The 20,561-nt window shown below is 38.6% G+C and overlaps 1 long non-coding RNA gene across 1 annotated transcript; it reads right to left on the bottom strand.

The window, feature by feature from the left end:
* Positions 1-67: 67 nt before the first annotated feature.
* LOC142164648 (uncharacterized) lies at positions 68-5,885 on the bottom strand. Its single transcript, XR_012695491.1, has 2 exons — positions 5,349-5,885; positions 68-318 (listed from the first exon to the last, which is right to left on the bottom strand). It is a non-coding gene; the product is annotated as an uncharacterized LOC142164648 (long non-coding RNA).
* Positions 5,886-20,561: the final 14,676 nt, after the last annotated feature.

Here is a 20,561-nt window from a genome sequence, read left to right as displayed (position 1 = left end):
AACGAAAGATAAAAACTAGCCAGAAACTGCAGAATAAACATAAATAAAACATTTAAGATGTCGCTCGGCATATACAAATATAAACTCTCAAACTGAATCAACTCCCAAAATCCAGAATCTCATGAAATCACAAGTTGTGGAATAACTACAAGGTGTTCTAACTCGAGAATGTCTAAACAAAAGTAAATACATGAGAGATAAAGCTAGAAGAGAGAATAGAGAGGGACTCATCGGCCTGCGAACACGACAGATATACCTCGAAGTCTCTGAAGATCGCCTCGCCTCACTGGAAATAGGACTGAGCCGAAGAACCTGGATCTGCACACGAAAAACATGTGCAGGAAAGGGCATGAGTACACCACAACGGTACTTAGTAAATGCCAAGCCTAACCTCGGTCGAGTAGTGACGAGGAAGGTCAGGGCCCTACTGATTATAGATGAAAAACAAGGTAAAACAGTATAGAATATGACCACATAATTAAAATGCTAACAGTCTATAACGAATAAAATCACAGAAAGGATCTAACTCAGTACATAGAAATAACAACAGGGGATCTCCCAGGATATCGTCCCGTAGTCCCAAACGTAAATGTTCAGAAGAACTCCCGGGATATCATCCCGTAGTCCGAATCATAAATATGCAGGGGAAACTCCCGGAATACCAACCCGTAGTACCAAAGTAAATATCCCGGCTACGACCTAATTTCTAAAGCTTAAGCTCTCATTGAGGGACTAAGTGTCCCAAAACACAAAAAATACTCCCGGCAACTCAAAATAGCAGAAACAAACACGGGGGAAGCAGTTAATAAGGGATCGGGGTGTTAATTCTTAAAATAACCGGCCGGCTTGTTACATCTTCCCCCTTTTAAAACATTCGTTCGTCCTCGAACGAGCATAGTGACATACTTGGAGTAGTGAAAAGATGAGGGTAACGGCTACGCATATCCTGCTCGGTCTACCAAGTCGCCTCCTCAACTGGCTGACCCTACCACTGAACCTTCACGGATGCAATGTTATTTGACCTCAGCTTTCGAACCTGTCTGCCCAATATCGCCATTGGCTCTTCAACATATGATAGATCCTTGTCCAACTGGACTGAACTGAAATCCAACACATGTGATGGGTCACCGTGATACTTCCGGAGCATCGAAACATAAAATATCGGATGAACTCCTGCTAAGCTGGGAGGTAAGGCAAGCTCATAAGCAACCTCCCCAACACGTTTCAATATCTTAAAAGGACAGATAAACCTCAGAATCAATTTCCCTTTCTTCCCAAATCGCATGATGCCCTTCATAGGCGAAACCTGAAGCAAGACCCGCTCTCCAACCATATAGGAAACATTATGAACCTTCCGGTCCGCGTAACTCTTTTGTCTGGACTAGGCTATGGGAAGTCTATCCTGAATTACCTTAAACTTATCCAAGGCGTCCTGAACCAAGTCTGTGCCAAATAATCTAGCCTCACCCGGCTCGAACCAACCCACCGGGGATCTACACCGCCTACCATACAAGGCCTCATATGGTGCCATTTGAATGCTAGATTGATAACTGTTGTTGTAGGCAAACTCCGCCAGTGGCAAGAACTGATCCCAAGAACCTCCAAACTCCATCACATACGCACTGAGCATATCCTCAAGAATCTGAATAGTGTGCTTGGACTGTCCGTCCATCTAGGGTTGAAATGATGTGCACAACTCCACCCGAGTTCCCAACTCATGCTGTACGACCCTCCAGAACCGTGATGTGAACTGAGTACCTCTATATGAAATGATGGAAATTGGAATACAATGTAGACGAACAATCTCCCAGATGTAAATCTCCGCCAACCGCTCCAAAGAATAGGTAATACACACAAAAATGAAGTGCGCGAACTTGGTCAGCCGATCCATAATCACCTAAATGGCATCGAACTTCTTTAAATTCCGTGGGAGTCCAACTACGAAGTCCATGGTGATCCGCTCCCACTTCCACTCCGGAATCTCTATTTGCTGAGGCAACCCACCTAGTTTGTGGTGCTCATACTTCATCTGTTGACAATTGAGGCATCGAGCTACAAACCCAACTATATCTTTCTTTATCCGTCTCCACCAATAGTGCCGTCTCAAATCTTGGTACATTTTTGCGGCACCCGGATAGATGGAATACCGCAAACTATGGGCTTCCTCTAGAACCAACTCCCGAAGCCCATCAACATTGGGTACACATATCCGACCCTGCATCCTCAATATCCCCGTCATCACCAATAGTCACATCTCTGGCATTGCCATGTAGGACCTTGTCCTTAAGGACAAGTAAATAAGGGCCATCATACTGACGCTCCCTGATACAATCAAATAAGGAAGACTGAGAGATCACATAAGCTAGAACCCGACTAGGCTCCGAAAGATCCAATCTCACAATCTGGCTGGCTAAGGCCTGAACATCCATCGCCATGGGCCTCTCCACTGCTAGTAGTTAAGCTAAACTCCCCAAACTCTCTGCCCGGCGACTCAAAGCATCGGCCACCACATTGGCATTGCCCGGGTGATACAAGATAGTGATATCATAGTCTTTCAGCAGCTCTAACCATTTCCTCTGGCGCAAATTAAGATCTTTCTGCTTGAACAAATGCTATAAACTCCGATGATCAGTATAGATCTCACAAGGAACACCGTACAAATAATGATGCCAGGTCTTCAAGGCGTGAACAATAGCAGCTAACTCGAGATCATGGACAGGATAATTCTTCTCATGTACCTTCAACTGTATGGATGCGTACGCAATCACCCTACCGTCCTGCATCAATACCGCTCCAAGGCCAATCCTTAAGGCATCACAATAGACAGTATAAGACCCTGAACCTGTAGGCAATATCAATACTGGGGCTGTAGTAAAAGCTATCTTGAGCTTCTGGAAGCTCGCCTCACACTCTTCCGTCCACTGGAATGGAGCACCCTTCTGGGTTAGCCTGGTCATAGTTGCTGTAATAGATGAAAACCCCTCAACAAATCGATGGTAATAACCCGCCAAACCAAGAAAACTATGGATCTCTATAGTTGAGGATGGTCTAGGCCAACTCTGCACTGCTTCCACTTTCTTCGGATCCACCTATATCCCCTTACTCGACACCACGTGACCCAAGAATTCCACGGAATCCAACCAAAACTCACATTTTGAGAACTTTGCATACAACTTATTTTCTCTCAAAGTCTGAAGCATTGTCCTCAGGTGCTGCTCATGATCTTCCCGACTCTGGGAGTATACTAGAATATCATCAACAAAGACAATGATGAAAGAGTCAAGATATGGTTGGAACACACTGTGCATCAAATACATGAAGGCTGCTGGGGCATTGGTCAGCCTAAATGACATATCAAGGAACCCAAATGACATATCTGAAAGCAGTCTTTAGGATATCTGGCTCCCGAATCTTCAATTGATGGTAACCTGAACGCAAGTCAATCTTAGAAAACACTCGTGCACCCTGTAGTTGGTCAAACAAACCATCAATACAAGGCAAAGGATACCAGTTCTTCACTGTAACTTTGTTCAATTGGCGATAATCAATGGACATACGCATAAAACCATCCTTTTTCTTCACAAACAAGATAGGATCACCCCAAGGTGATACACTGGGCCGAATAAAACCCTTATCAAGAAATTCCTATAACTGATCCGTCAACTCCTTCAACTTAGGAGGTGCCATACAGTACAAAGGAATAGAAATGGGCTAAGTGCCTGGCAACAGATCAAAGCCAAAATCAATATCTCTATCGGGCGGCATTCCCAGATTATCAGTTGGAAACACATCAGAGAAATCCTGTACTATTGGGACTGAATCAACTGTAGAGGTATCAACACTAACATCTCTCACATAGGCCAGATGCGCGTCACACCCCTTCTCAACCATTTGCTGAGCTTTAAGGAAAGAAATAACTCTACTGGGAGTGTGATCTAAAGTACCCCTTCACTCTACTCGCGGTACACCTAGCATAGCTAGCGTCACCGTTTTGGCATGACAATCAAGAATATCATAATGGGGCGACTATCACACCTCCTTTTTACCACCCCGAGAGGGGTATAAGAGAGTTTTTCCAATTTAAGTTACAATCGAAACAGGATTATTTATTAAATCAGAGTCTCCACTTGGGATAATTTATGGTGTCCCAAGTCACCGGTTTAAAATCTCGAATCGAGGAAAGATTGACTCTGTTTTACAGTCCACGAACACAGAAATTCGGGTAAGGAATTCTGTTAACCCGGGAGAAAGTGTTAGGCATTCCCGGGTTCCGTGGTTTTAGCACGGTGGCTCAACTATTATCATTGGCCTAATTATCTGATTAATAAAACTTTTTTGAAACCTATGTGCATTTTCAAATTTTTAGCTGTTTTTAATATTTTGGGAAAATTCAAGGTTTATTTAAAACACATCGTAAACCACGCTACATGAAATGCGCCCATGGTTCACGAAACGTTTTATTTTATTTAACATTATTGGAAATTGAAGTCGGTCACATGAAATGCACACTCGGATTTATAATATGTTTATCTTATTATTATTCGAAATTATGGTCGGGTCACATGAAATGCATACCCGAATTGGGATTAAATGTATCATGACTATGCCACTAGAACCATACCCATAGTTACGATGATTAATTTAATTAACATGCCTAAAGCACACTAGCGATTTGAACAATTAACGTGATAGATTCGATTTTTATTCTTACTGTTCGTCCCCACATTAAAACAGTGCAATATTCTTGATACTGGCAAAATCAGTTTGAATTCGAAGAATGAAGATAAATCAGGGTTTCTTGAATCAATTGATGAAAAACAAAGTTCAAAGTCACTTTGAAGATCCAAGAGAAGTAGTAGCCTAAATTGTAGGAATAGTTGTACAGGAACTTTACGTCCATAGCCATTTTTATCAAAAAAACAATTCAACTGGTTCAACTCCAAATTAAGCCACACAGCCCATTTGATTTTGCATTCCCTTACGTCCATAGCCACTTTTATCAAAAAAGCAATTCAACTGGTTCAACTCCAAATTAAGCTACACAACCCATTTGATTTTGCATTCCCTAATTTTAAACCAAATTTGGTTAAATAAATTAAATTCATTCAACTAATCTAGCATGTAGCTCAACAAACAAATGCAATCTAAAAACCATAATTGCTACTACTAGATTGTAATTGTGAAGCTAACAAGACAAAACTGAAAATCAGTATAGCATCACAAGAAATCTAAAACTAAGAATAATTCACCACATAAACATAAAAACGGTGAACAAGCAATATAGAGGTCAAGCACATTAAACAAGAATAAAAATATGCACGAATTAAAGATCTGGAGTAGAAATAGACCTTGAGTGAAGCAATTTCAGATTTGTAATTATATGAAGAACCTCCTACAAACGAATTCAACATCGGCAAATCCGTCAGAAATTGAACTAGAAATCAAACTCTACGATCATCTTTTAAACTAGAACCTCGAACAAGAAATTGCCCAACTGGACCGGAAAAACCTCAAGTCCAACTTGGAAAGCTCAAACAACTCTATCCTAAAGAAGATCCATGATAAAAGAGTGGAATTAATAATAAAAATGAAGATGGAATTGTTAATGAAGGACATTGGAGAATGATGGTTTAGTGATGATATTCACATAGTGATTGGGACGGTGATAATGGTAAAGGAAAATTTCTAAAGGTGAGATATTGATTGTTGTATATTAATCTTGTGTGATTGAAGTAACATGTTCTTTTCTTTTCTTTTTTGTAGTATTTGGTGGTGATAGAAACGCATGAGGATAGAGAGAAGAGGGCAGGCAATTCCTTTCTTGATGGTGTCTGTTCAAGGTTTTTTGTAGTCCCTGCGTTGTGGCTGCTCTCTCAAGTCTTAGGGGTGTATGTGTGTAGGTCTAGTTTTTTTTAAAGGAAGAAGGGTTTCTTTAGGTTAAAGGGTATGGGCCTAGGAATTATGGGCTTAGGAATTATGGGCTAGGTCCGAAAATTAAGCTTAAAAATGGGTTGTTTGAGCCCAAATTTTATTCTTTCTCCGTGAACGACACTAAAATACGACCTCATTTACTAATTAATCCTATTTATGTAAAATAACTATTAAAATAATACTAACCATTAAAACAAACCTATTTTTTGGTATTTTTAAATATTGTACTATTTTTGTATTTTTTTTAGTTTTACGAAAGGTATATAAACTAAAAGCAACTAAAAAGAAGAAATATTTTTGTAATTTATTTTTGATAAAATAAAGTAAAAGAGTCAAAACTAATTGAAATATCGATATTTGGCCTAAACTAAATATTTTACGCTAAAATGGGTGAAATATCTACAGCTGCCCCTCTTTGACTGGAAACACGAACGACTAAACAGGTTTTTTGACCCGACCCTTATTTAGGGAGATTAAAAACTAAGAGAAACGAGAATGTGACCGAGCCTTGGTATATGAGCTGCCTACATATTCTTGGCTATAAAGGAATCAGGCCACGTGTAGTTCAGATGTGATTGAGATGATGGAGTATACCGAGGTAGAGAGTCGATCGAGGTGCCTTTCCGTCGAGGTTCCGGTCCGCGGTCCTGATGTTACATAAAAAAATGAAAAAGATTAACTAAGCCTGTCAACTATGAGTTACAAGATTCCTATCTATAAGTCTTCTGAAGCTTGATCTTGAGTCTTGAATGGTTCTTCATGTAGACTTTGGATTTGAACCTTGACGCTTGTTAGTTGCAGGTGCTAGTTCATTCTTCTTCAGCTTTCCGGATCAAAATCGGACATACCATGCTTGTGACTTCAGTCATGTCTTGAGCAGCTCATATCTTTCATCAACTTCTGCATTTGGATTCACTTCTTGCCTTTTTTTTATTTATTTATTCTGGATTGTGACTAACTTCCGTTGATTATCTCAGATTGTTGACTCGCATTCTTGTCGTGAGCTTCTTTTGTTGCTGACTTGAATTGCATTCTGAAGTGAATTCCCTTATTTTCCAGGTGGGTGCCTGATTGCCAAAACTTGAACTGTCTTCCTTCGAAACTTGAACCATTTTCCCTTGTTCTCCAGGTGGGCACCTAATTGCTGGACTTGAACTGTCCTCCTTCAAAACTGCTTTCCCTTGAAACTTAAATTGTCTTCCCTTGTTCTCCAGGTGGGCGCCTGATTGTTAAAACATGAATTGTATTCCCTTATTCTCCAGGTGGGCGCCTGATTGCCAAAACTTAAACTGTATTCCCTTGTTCTCCAGGTGGGCGCCTGATTGCCAAAAACTTGAACTATATTCCCTTGTTCTCCAGGTGGGTGCCTGATTGCCAAAAACTTGAATTGTATTCCTTTGTTCTCCAGGTGAGTGCCTGATTGCCAAAAACTTGAACTGTATTCCTTTGTTCTCCAAATGGGTGCCTGATTGCCAAATACTTAAACTGTATTCCCTTGTTCTCCAGGTGGGCACCTGATTGCCAGAACTTGAACTATATTCCCTTGTTCTCCAGGTGGGCGCCTAATTTCCAAAACTTGAACTGTATTCCCTTGTTCTCCAGGTGGGTGCCCGATTGCCAAAATTTGCACTGTATTCCCTTATTCTCCAGGCGGGTGCCTGATTACCAAAAACTTGAACTGTATTCCCTTGTTCTCCAGATGGACGCCTGATTACTAAAATTTGAACAGTATTCCCTTGTTCTCCAGGTGGACGCCTGATTGCCAAAAATTTAAACCGTATTCCCTTGTTCTCCAGGTGGACATCTGATTGCCAACTTGAACTATATTCCCCTGTTCTCCAAGTGGGCTCCTAATTGCCAAAACTTGATCTGTATTCCCGTGTTCTCCAGGTGGGCGCCTGATTACCGTAACTTGAACTGTATTCCCTTGTTTTCCAGGTGAGCGCCTAATTACCAAAATCTTGAACTATATTCCCTTGTTCTCCAGGTGGGCACCTGATTGCCAAAACTTTAATTGTATTTCTGTTGTTCTCCAGGTTGGCGCTTGAATGCCAAAACTTTAACTGTATTTCCTTTGTTCTCCAGGTGGGCGCCTGATTGCCAAAACTTTTAGTTTATTCCCTTGTTCTCCAGGTGGGCGCCTGACATTACAATAAAACAGACAAAACAAAAGAAACTTTTCTGCCCTAGTTTGGTATTTGGGCGCATCTATGAGTGTTAATCGAATCATGTTACCCAAAATCTCTAAGAATTTAAAAGCTAAATCCCATTATCCAGGAGGGTCCTGAAAACTTCAAATTAAATATCATCTTAAGAGTGACAACTTTAAAGCTAAATTATATTTCCTAAAAGTAGAACTTATGCTAAATCTTGTTATCTATGAAGGTCTTGAAATTTAATTAGGTCCCATTATCCAGGAGGGCCCTGAAAACTTTTAAAATTAAATCCCATTATCCAGGAGGGCCTTGAAAATTTTAAATTAAATCCCATTATCCAGGAGGGTCCTGAAAAGCCGAGAATGAACTTACTTGAGCCATGCTTTCTTCCTGGAGGATCTCTGCAGAACGAACAAAATTCCTTGCCCCTGAACCATGTTTTTCCTTATGGAGGGTTCTTGCAGATCGAACAAATTTTTCTTTCCCCTTCTCAAACCGCCTTTGTGCTGACAAAATTTGGGCACAACACTTAAAGAAAATTCAAACTTCCAAGCTTTGATTTGGGCACAATTTTCGTCCCTATTTCAAACAAAGAAAACTTGTGAGTTTATAAATATGGTGGTTGGTTTGTGTCATTAACTTTGAGGGCGATTGCTCCTTCACTTCCCATGATAACTTTGGTTTCAACTCGAAAGACCTTGCTTGTTTATTGACTAACCACTTTCTCTGTCACCTTTATCATAGAAAATACCTCTGATCCGTTCAAACCCAATATCCTCTATATGTTGCATTTTGCTCGTGAATTGGCATTTACCGAACCTTTGTATTTCACATGAATCCCAAAACACGTTTGATTTTTACCACTCAGTGCGCTTGCTGTTCTTTCCTGTCGTAGGCCACTGGCCTTGGCCTTGAGGTCTATTGCTCCTTCACTTTCCATGATAACTTTGATTTCCACTTGGAAGACCTTGCTTGTTATTGGTTAACCACTTTCTCTATCAACCTTATCACAGAAAATACCTTTGATCCGTTCAAACCCAACACCCTCTATCTGTTCATTGTTCATGAATTGACATATACCTAATCTTTGTATTTCACATGAATCCCAAAGCACGTTGATTGTTACCAACTCAGTGTGCATGCTGTTTTTTTATGATGTATGCCACTTTGATGTGCTAGCCAGATCCCATTTTGTGCAATTGGAAAGCTGGTGACAAATTTTGAAGTCATTTCTCACTTGTTCTGACCAAACAGACTCAGGAAGAGGAAGTAAACAAGACAAAAGGAACAGAGTAAAGGACAATGGAAAGAGATAATTCCTAACAAGAAAATTACAAAGTAGAAACTTAACAGATGTAGATACCAACTCTAATGACCATGACATGCACCTTTGGATTAAGTGGCCTAATCTGTCAAGCAAGTCTAATGTCCAACTCTTGTTGTATCTCTGAGTCGTGAAACTGGGCTTCAATGCTCCGATTATCCTATCTGATTCACGATCCTTATTCGACTTATGGTGCCTGAAGGGTTTTCACCATCAAGCCTCTCTCATTTTGTTCTTTCTCTCAACTTACCATCGCCTTATGGTGCCTGTGAAGATTTTCACCAATAAGATTCTCTCATTTTGTTCTTTTCTTCTTATTTTCTCTAATTCTGCAGATGACAAGGCATTAACCATGGTAAAAACATCATATATTCTTGGCATATCTAAACTCAGCACTCTCAAAGATTATCTGGGAGGTCTTTTTGGACTGTAATATGGCTTTTGTACAGGGTTAGAAAGAAAGGATATCATAAAGACTCAAAATAACAAAGACAATGGGGTTAATTAATTTATAACTTTTGGAATCCATTCTAACAACTTAGCCATAATTTCTACAACAAAAGAATTTGATTCTCTTTTTTTTCTTTTCTTTTTGAAATGGAATTTCTAAGAAATACTGCCCCACTCTCGACTTCGTTGGATTATGAGATATTTTATTTAGTATGATCGAACCATAAGGCTGCCTACGTATCTTGTGGTGACAAGAATCAGGTCAAACGTAGTTCACAAAACTACTTTGGTTACTATTTTCCTTTTCTTTTTTTTCCTTTTTTTTTCTTTTCCTTATTTTTTTCTCTTTTTTTCCTTTTTCCCTTTTTTTCTCTATCTCTATTTTTCTCTTTTTTTTTTGAATTTTTCTTTTGGAATGAACTTTCTAAAATAAACCTATGGGACAATTTATTCGTATGACTCTAATTTGATTCCAAAAGAGGGGAGGTCAAGAAAATTAGAACAGGCTCAAAAAGGGTTACCGAATGGTATAAAGTATTTGGGTAGTTGAATGAGGGCCTCCCAATCTCTGAAAATGCCAAGTATAACACATGCAACTTGAGAATGAAAAAGGAAAATCATGCACAACATTTCTTTTGCAGCTTCGACATTGATATCGCTGATATGCCTTCCACTCTTTTTGGTGCCTTGTCAAGTACAGAACCCTCGTTGGGTGATTCCCTCTTCACAATGGATATCCTCCGTCAATTCAGAGAAAACTCTTTTGGCTTTATCTCATAACTTGAGATGAACTTGAACCCAAATTCGCTCGCTTCAAATGATCTCAAAATATCCAATCTTTACTTATTTCCCTCAAATGTCTCTATCATCTTCAAAGTTGTTTCATTGCTTCATGATTAAACTAACTTTTAAGACCAGACCTAGAATTATACATGCATGCCATGTCATTAGAGCCAACATAAAAAAACTATAAAAAGGAGAAGAACTAAACAAAAAAAAAATGACTAGAAATAACAGAAAACAGAAAATTGCATTAGATAGACAGTGAAAGGGTTTGAACAACAAGACAAGCAAAATAAACTGGGGTACAACCCTGGAACAAACCTAGATAACACTAAATGAGTTACTATGACTAAAGAAACTCGGAAAAGTAAAAGGATAGAAGGGTTTGAGTCATAAGACAATATCCGGATTACAACCCTGAAATAACTCGGACAACAGAAATGACAACAAAACGAACCACCAAGACTCCTCCCTAGCTAGCCAAGAAAGGAACTTCTTTCTAATTACCAAGCTAGGCATCTTAGACAGTGATTTCCACATCAATATTACCAATATCATTACCAATTTCAATCACATTAACCTCAGCAAATAGCTTTTGGGTCTCTTTTGCCAACTTGTTCTTAAGATCAACTTTTGGAACTGAGACTGATAGCGCTGAAAACTTTGCAGTAAGTGGCCATCCGAGGATCTCAGAAGAATTCTCATATTCCTTTTCAACACAAATCATACCCACCATATGCATCTTATTATGAACAGGCGATAGACTTTGGCTAGTGTCTACTGCATCTGGATTTTGCACGATAATGTCACCTACATCAATAAGCTTCTAAACTACTCTTTTTAGATGCCAACACTTTTCTGTGATGTGACCTGGGGCATTAGAGCAATATGCGCACCTTTGAGAATAATCAAAAATCTTTGGAAGAGGGTTCGATATTTTTATCTGAATCGGCATCAGCATGTCCAGTTTTCTCAACTTTTGGAACAAACTGGCAGATGATTCTCCAATAGGAGTGAAAGTCTTTTCTTTTTCCTGATGTCAGGTGATTTTGTGGAGGAAATTAGAACTGGGAAGGATTATCTGGAGTACGAGGATATTCATGGGGTCGGTATTGAGGTTGAAAGTGTTTAGCAGGAACGCCCACTGGATCATGTCGTTGGCGGGACTCAGTAGCATCCTTTCTATCAATCGGAGAACCGACCCGGGCAACTTGTTCGTTCCATCTGAACCAAAATTCCCTAAAACTTTCCTTGAGTTTCTTTTCCATCTGAGATAGGGAGGAGTGGTCTGGGACAATGTCTATATTGTACTGAAAATGTCGCACAAAATCTTAAGCCATGTCATCCCATGTATGCCACTTACCGATATCTTGACGATTATGCCATTCCAAAGCTGCCCCAGTCAGGCTCACTAAAATATGTCATCAGCAACTCATCTTTTTCGCTAACACTTCTCATTTCACTACCATAACCTGTAATGACCCGCTGGTGGTTACGAGAATTTAAGCTCTGTTCGGTGGTGCACGGTCTTGAACAACTTCATAATATGATTATTGACTTGCGTGCATAGTTGAATTCAGTTAATGGATGATTTAGAGTCAAATTGGAAGAAGGAATCTAGTTTTGGAAGTTTGAACGGTGAGAATTTGACCGGAATTGGACTTTTAAGTAAACGGCCTCGGAATGAATTTTTGGTGATTCCAACAGCTTTGTATGGTTATTTTGGACTTAGGCGTGCGTCTGGATTCGGATTTGGAGGTCCGTAGGGTAAATTGAGGCATTTCGGCGAAAGTTGAAAAAGTTGAAGTTTGAAAAACAGAGAAGTTTGACCCATAGTTGACTTTTGTGATATCGGGGTTGGAATGTGATTCCGAGAGTTGGAGCAGCTCCCTTATGTCATTTTGGACTTGTCTGCAAAATTTGGCGTTATTCCGAGTTGAATTGATAGGTTTCGGCATGAGATTTGATATTTGAAGATTTGGAAATTCATAAGTTTGATTTTTGGTTTGATTCGTTATTTTGGTGTTGTTTCATGTGATTTGAAACCTCGAGCGAGTCCATGTTAGGTTATATGACTTGTTTGTGTGATTAGACGGCGTCCCGAGAGTCTCGGGTGTGTTTTGGATGGGCTACGGTTCATTTTTCCCTATGTTTGAACTGCTGTTCTGCTATCTGGTATTTCCTTCTATGCGATCGCATAGGCGTAGCCGCGATCACGTAGTATAATGTTAAACTGCCATATTTTCCTTCTATGCGATCACATAGCAAAATTTGGAAAGCAACATTTTCCTTCTATGCGATTGCATTGATTTGTCCGCGATAACATAGCACAAATTTGGACAGCAAGATTTACCTTCTATGCGATTGCATTGATTTGTTCGCGATAGCATAGCACAAATTTGGACAGCAACATTTTTCTTCTATGCGATTGCATTGATTTGCCCGCGATCGCATAGGACATTTTTGGGCCAGTAGCTATTTTCTTCTATGCAATCGCATCACTTCTCCCGCGATCGCAATGAACAAACACCTGGGCAGACAGAACATATTCCAAAATCGAGAGTTACACTATTTTCATCATATTTTGACTTCTAGAGCTCGGTTTTTGGCGATTTTTGGTGGGGTTTTCATGAAATTCGATTGGGTAAGTGTTCTTCAACTAGAATTAAATATATTCCATGAATTTGTCATTATTTTTATCATTTAAATTGTATTTTGGGTTGGGGAAAGAGTTAGTTTTTGAAGAAAAATTTCAAAATGAAAAATCATGATTTGAGGGACCAAATGGTATCAGAATTGGATAAATTTTGTATGGTTGAACTCATTTTGGAATGGGTGATCGGATTTTGTAAAATTTGACGGGTTCCGAGGTGCGGGCCCGGGGGTCGACTTTTGGGTCGATTTTTATTTTTTTGTAAAAATTGAAAATTTATTATTTAGAATAGTTCCTTATTCAATTTATGTGTATTTTGGAGTTGTTATAGTTGGATTTGAGCTGTTCGGAGGTCTTTTCTCGCGAGAAGTTCATTTTAGACTACCGAGTTTTCATCTTTGAGGTAAGTATCTTGCCTAACCTTGTGTGGGGGACTTCCCCTTAGGATTGAGTCTTCTATGTTGATTGTAATCCGTGTACGCGAGGTGACGAGTGCGTACTCAGACTTAATTGTGGATAGTTGGTCTTTTAGGATTCTTAGGTTCTTATATTCACTATATATGGATTTATTCTTGATATGACTGAGTTCCTGCTTATTAGTTTCGTCTCTACATTCTTAGTTGGAATTGTTTACTTCATGATTTACTCTTATCGCCTAATTGTCATCTTGTTTGATTTAACTGAAAAACTTCATCTCTCTTATCATCATGCTACCTTTTCATAACTGCCTGTGTTATCGAGAGTTATTGTCATCCCTCCTATAATCGCATAGTCTTAAGTGCAACTAAGATCACCTTCCCTTAATTGAAATTATCGAATATTCTCGTAACTTCCCAACCTTAAATGGAGTTTAGATGACCTGTATCTTTGTCGACTTGCCTTTATTTGGGACTACTAGACTCGCGTTGTCTTCCTTGTACTGATTTGTTTATTTGGGATTGTCACTGCACGTTAGTTTCCCCTTTCGTTGAACTGTTCCCTTTATGCCTTTCATTTTCTTACTTTGGCTATTCTTGTGAACTGGTTATACCGATTCCTTGTGATTTGAAGTTTTGGAGTGGATTCACTCGCTATATTTTGTATTAATGTCACTATTGTTGTGCGGGTTGTATTGGTGCACGAGGTCTCTGCCATGCGGTTGTGGTTGTGTTGTGCATGAGGTCTCTGCCGTGCGGTTGTGGTTGTGTTGTTCATGGGGTATCTGCCGTGCGGTTGTGGTTGTGTTGTGCACGAGGTCTCTGCCATGCGGTCGTGGTTGTGTTGTGCACGAGGTCTCTACCATGTGGTTGTTGTTGAGGGGTTGCACGAGGTTTTTGCCGTGCTATTGTTACTATAGATTTATTGCACAGGCGGTTTGACAAGGCGGGATATGTTTACATACTTATATGTGGGTTGCGCATGTGGCGAGACAAGGTGGGAACATTATGATGCACGTGTGGCGAAATAAGACGGGCACTTATTATGTTATTATTTGCACACGTGGCGAGATAAGGTGGGCTATGTCAGGGATTGATTGTGAGGACTTGTGATAGGCTGGGTGCATTCTTATTGTTTAATATTGTGTTGTGGTATGCTTACCTGTATGAGCTTTATCTCGTGGAAGTTGAGAGGAAACATCTTACGTGCTATCCGTTCTCTTCCTTGCGCTTATTAGCTGGTAGAAACTATGTTAAAGCACTGCACAAGCATACACGTAGTTGAACACTCCTATTGGATGTGAAGTCCTCCTGATTTTGCTGAGTATAGACGTACACCCTCATTTACATGTTATATATGTGAGAGTGGCCCTAGTTAGTAAGTGAGTTGTCATCATGACCTTGAGGTTGATGGGGCACATGATGCCAAGTGTTAAATTTTAGGTATCGGGACTCGTTATCTGTAATTTGTCCGAGCTTCGGTGCTTCGTGGAAATTGTTAAATAAGACCTGATGTGAACACTGTCGTAGGATCCGAGTTATTGTTTACCTTACTGTATTGTGACTGTAGGATTTGGGTTTGTGTTTTCGCTCGCTCTTCTATGTCATTATTCTTAGTATTTTCGTTGTTACTTGCTGTTTTCTTCCCTTATTGTGATTATAGTATTGTTAGCCATTTCGTGTAGTTTTTTTTTATATATACATCATGTTCCGTTGTTCCTATATTTGTACAATTTATTGGACCGGTAGGTGTCTTGACTGTTCCTCATCACTACTCCACCGAGGTTAGTCTTGATACTTACTGGGCACCGCTGTGGTGTGCTCATGCTACTCTTCTGCACATTTTTGTTGTGCAAATCCAGGTACTTCCACTCCATCTTATCATCCTTGAGGAGATACCCTTCTGTAGAGACTTCGAGGTATATCGCCGCGTCCGCAGACCGAGGAGTCCCTTTCTATCTTTCTGTAATAGTATAGCCCTTTATTAGTTTTCCTTTGTTAGACATTCTGGAGTTAGAGCTTCTTATGTATCTCTTAGCTTGTGATTCATGGGGTTTCGGATTTTGGGAGTGTTAGGTTGAGATTTTGTACTGTTATGTGACAGGCGGAATCTTAAACACTATTTTATTTTACTATTTCGGTTTTTAAATTATTTCTTCCGCAACTGTTGTTTATAATCCGCATTGTTAGGCTTACCAAGTCGTAGAGACTAGGTGCCGTCACGATGGTTCACAGAGGGCGAACCGGGATCATGACATAACCCCTCAGATGGGCAACTGGATCTCCACGCCCATCATACAAATTAAACTTTGGCATCTTAAACCCTTTCAGCTTTCTGGATATCTCATCTTGCTCCACTGTCTTAGCAGGCTTTGCAGTCTCACCGGGAGGCTCGAAATGAGGAGCGTAAGAGTATGGGCCCGAGATCTTGAAAATTGATTCTGTAGCATAGTGTTGGGCATCGGGGATTTTGAATACATTCTCGCTAGAGGATCAAGGAAAGGTAGAAGTTGGATGAACTACAAAATCATGAGTGGTCAAAAGAGTGGGATATGAGGTGGTTCTGGGGGGTGGAGTGTGAAAAGGTTGTGGGGAGATATCCTGGACTTGTGACAGTGGTGGAATAGTAACAAAGCTTTCAGTATAGTTAGTGAGAACTGATGGTGGAGGACGCCCACTAATCCAGGCTTGGTATATTTCGGTCATCTGTCCTTTCAACCTTAAGACCTCTTCTTTCAACTCAGATTCTGATTCAACAATTTTCTTAGACGGATCAATAACCCCTGTGTCCAAGTCTTTGCTAGCCATGGCTACCTTGCTCTTTGACCTTGTGTTGTATGAATGAGTTACTTAAAAACCACAAACCAACCACCCTTCTGCTCAATGAAGATAACAAAAGGAACAAAATAGTGTCATCCTGTTAGCATTAGGGCATTTAACAGCTAAAAATATCACATTGCGTGCAGTGCACCTAGTAACAATTAACGGTTCTATAATGACTTCGAGGGTCACAAGGTCACTTGGCATCATCCCAATTTTGTTCATTTCAATCTTCTCTTTTCTTTTCTGTTCTGACACTTCTTGGCTTGCTCATTTTCTTTCCTCTTTTTTTTTTAATTATCACTCTTTTCTTTCCTCTCATTTCTCACATCCCCTAATTTCACCTCTCTTTTTTCTTTTTTCTTTTCTTTTAATTTTTCTTCTTTTTTTTTCTTCCTTTTTCTTTTTCTTTTAATAATAAAAAAATGATTCGATCGAACCCTATGTAGGTTGCCTACGTATCATGATGCAACATGAATCAGATCTTTGCATAGTACGAAAAAATCGAGAATAGACTAAACAAACTAACGTTCTCTTTTTTTTCTTTTTTGAAACAGATACTCTATGAAAAATTATTAAGATTTTTTGAAACCTAGAAGAGAAAAAATATTTTTTGATTCCTTTTTTAGGAAGAAAATCTAAATAATGAACCAAAGAAAAATATTTTGAATTTTCATTTGATATCCCGAAGAAAGATTTAGAAACGAGAAATGAAAAAGATAAAAAAAATATTTTTGAATTTTAGTTTTGATTACATAATGGAGAAACTCTAAAGATAAATAAAAGACAAAGTATATTTTTTTTCCTCTATGTACAATGTCCTAAAGTTCTAGTGAAAATAAAAAGAATATTTTTTTTGCTTTTTATATATTTCCCAAAGAAGAACCTCAAAAGAAAATATTTTTCGAATTTTTGGAATTAATATCTTAAAGAATACTTCTAAAGACGTATTAAAAGAAAATTCTCTTCTTTTTTTTTTGGTAATTTTATTCTTAATATACTAAAAGAAATATAAAAATAATTTTTTATTTTGAGTTTCAGATATTAATTTCCTAAGAAAAATCACAAAAGATTTTTTTTTGAACTTCTAGAGCTAGTATTCTAAAGAAAACATCTAACCGAAATATAAAAATGCAAAATCTCTTGTTTTTTTTTATTTTTGATTTATAACACATCTTTTTTTAAACACAAAATAGAAAATACAATAACAAAAGACTCGTCATTACTATACAAAACTAGAAGGTAAAAGACGACATAAAAGAATATCAGACTCAAAACATAAAAATAAAAAAAATCTCCTTAAGCAAACTGAATGAACGATCCTGACTGGATGATCCCGGAGTGTCTGTCGTGCTCAAACTCCGGTAAGTAGATCCGTACCTGTATTTGAAAACTTTAACAACAGTATGTGAGATAATAACACTCCCTATTAGACACATGCAAGATATGATTGAGGTTATTTTTGCAAAATGGCTTATGTGGCCAAAAGGTGGCTAGAAGTGCAAAATTTGGCTAATACCCTGCAAAGCCAAGAACCTAAGATTTACTAGGAAGACCGGACCCTATGTGGGTTGCCTACGTATCCCGCCCCGAGAGAGGAGAATCAGGTATGCGTAGTTCGGGAAGATTGGATACGGGCGAGAATAAAAAAAGCAACTAATTTAGAGAAAAATATATTTTGTCTTTTCCTTGAAAATGATGAAACATGTAAAATCTTTTTGGATTTCTTTTTCTCTTTTTTTTTTGATTTATTTTTTGAAAAAATGATGGAAAAGTGCAAAATCTTTTTGGATTTTTTCATTTTTATTTTTTTGGTCTTTTCTTGAAAAAGCATGAAAGAAAATTATAACTGGGCGCTACTTGCTTTATTTTACACTTCACCCTCTTTTCTTTCTCATTTACCCTCAACCCTCATTGGTCCGCTAAATGCCCCCTTTTACCCTTGAAGAATGTAACATATAGCACATAAGATGCATCAAGATGGTCTTTTATTTTTGGGTATACTTATCCTAGACGGACCCAACCCCTGTGTTGAGTCCCCTAAGTCAAATGCACGTGATGCAAACAAATGTTCCTACTAGGAATCCGGTATGAGGTTGAGTTATTCTAGGTTCAAAACCTGGGTATGTTGTTCTAGACTTGTGTACCCGAGCGGACAACTCGAGCCGAGGGGGGCTACGTACCGGGAACCAAAAGGCCATCCGGCTTTGTAGCTTGTTTGAGCCTCTTTCTAAATTAGGGTATGACACTAACAGAAGAGAAGTCACGCCAGCGTGCACTTCCCCGAAGATGAGAAGAGAAGGGTTTCGCAGCAGTTTATATACAATTCAAATAATGGGCTAAAAAGCGACATTTAGCACATTAGTCCCAAACACGTAAAAATCAGGTAATAAACAAAGCCAACTGTAACAATTATTCTAAGCTCGAATTCTGAACCCTGAACCAGAAGTTCTGGGTTCTTTTCCCCAGCAGAGTCGTCAGAGCTGTCACACCTCCTTTTTACCACCCCGAGAGGGGTATAAGGGAGTTTTTTTCCAATTTAAGTGACAATCAAAACATGATTATTTATTAAGTCAGAGTTGCCACTTGGGATAATTTATGGTGTCCCAAGTCACCAGTTTAAAATCCCGAATCGAGGAAAGATTGACTCTATTTTACAGGCCGCGAACATAGAATTCGGGTAAGGAATTCTGTTAACTCGGGAGAAGGTGTTAGACATTCCTGTATTCCGTGATTTTAGCACAGTCACTCAACTATTATCATTGGCCTAATTATTTGATTAATAAAACCTTTTTGAAACCTATGTGCATTTTTAACTTTTTATCCGCTTTTAATATTTTGGAAAAATTCAAGGTTTATTTAAAACACATTTAAATCACGATACTTAAAATGCGCCCGCGGTTCACGACACGTTTTATTTTATTTAACATTATAAAAATTGAAGTCGGGTCATATTAAATGCACACCTGGATTTATAACATGTTTATCTTATTATTATTTGAAATTATGGTCGGGTCACATGAAATGCTCACCCGAATTAAGATTAAATGTATCATGACTATGCCACGGGAACCATACCCATGGTCATGATGATTTATTTAATTAACATGCCTAAAGTACGCTAGCGATTTGAACAATTAACGTGACAAATTCGATTTTTATTCTTACTGCTCGCCCCCACATTAAAACAGTGCAATATTCTTAATACTGGCAAAATCAGTTTGAATTCGAAGAATAAAGATAAAGCAGGGTTTCTTGAATCAATTGATGAAAAACAAAGTTCAAAGTCACTTTGAAGATCCAAGAGAGGTAGTAGCCTAAATTGTAGGAATGGTTGTACAGGAACTTTACGTCCATAGCCACTTTTATTAAAAAAGCAATTCAACTGGTTCAACTCCAAATTATGCCACACAACCCATTTGATTTTGCATTCCCTAATTCTAAACCAAATTCAGTTACAATAAATTAAACTCATTCAACTAATCCAGCATGTAGCTCAACAAACAAATGCAATCTAAAAACCATAATTGCTACTACTAGATTGTAACTGTGAAGCTAACAAAACAAAACTGAAAATCAGTATAGCATCACAAGAAATATAAAACTAAGAATAATTCACCACATAAATATAAAAATGGTGAACAAACAATATAGAGGTCAAGCACATTAAACAAGAATAAAAATATGCACGAATTAAAGATCTGGAGTAGAAATAGACCTTAAGTGAAGCAATTTTAGATTTGTAATTATATGAAGAACCCCGTACAAATGAATTCAACATCGGCAAATCCGTCAGAAATTGGACTAGAAATCAAACTCTACGATCATATTTTAAACCGGAACCTCGAACAAGAAATCGCCCAACTGGACCGGAAAAACCTCAAGTCCAACTCGGAAAGCTCAAACAACTATATCCTAAAGAATATCCATGATAAAAGAGTGAAAATGATAATAAAAATGAAGATGGAATTGTTAATGAAGGACAATGGAGAATGATGGTTTAGTGATGATATTCACATAGTGATTGG

Source organism: Nicotiana tabacum, chromosome 10 (genome assembly GCF_000715075.1).
Source record: "Nicotiana tabacum cultivar K326 chromosome 10, ASM71507v2, whole genome shotgun sequence".
Taxonomy (NCBI): domain Eukaryota; kingdom Viridiplantae; phylum Streptophyta; class Magnoliopsida; order Solanales; family Solanaceae; genus Nicotiana; species Nicotiana tabacum.
Note: the sequence above shows the minus strand (reverse complement) of the source record. Positions and strands in the feature narration are given on the sequence as shown.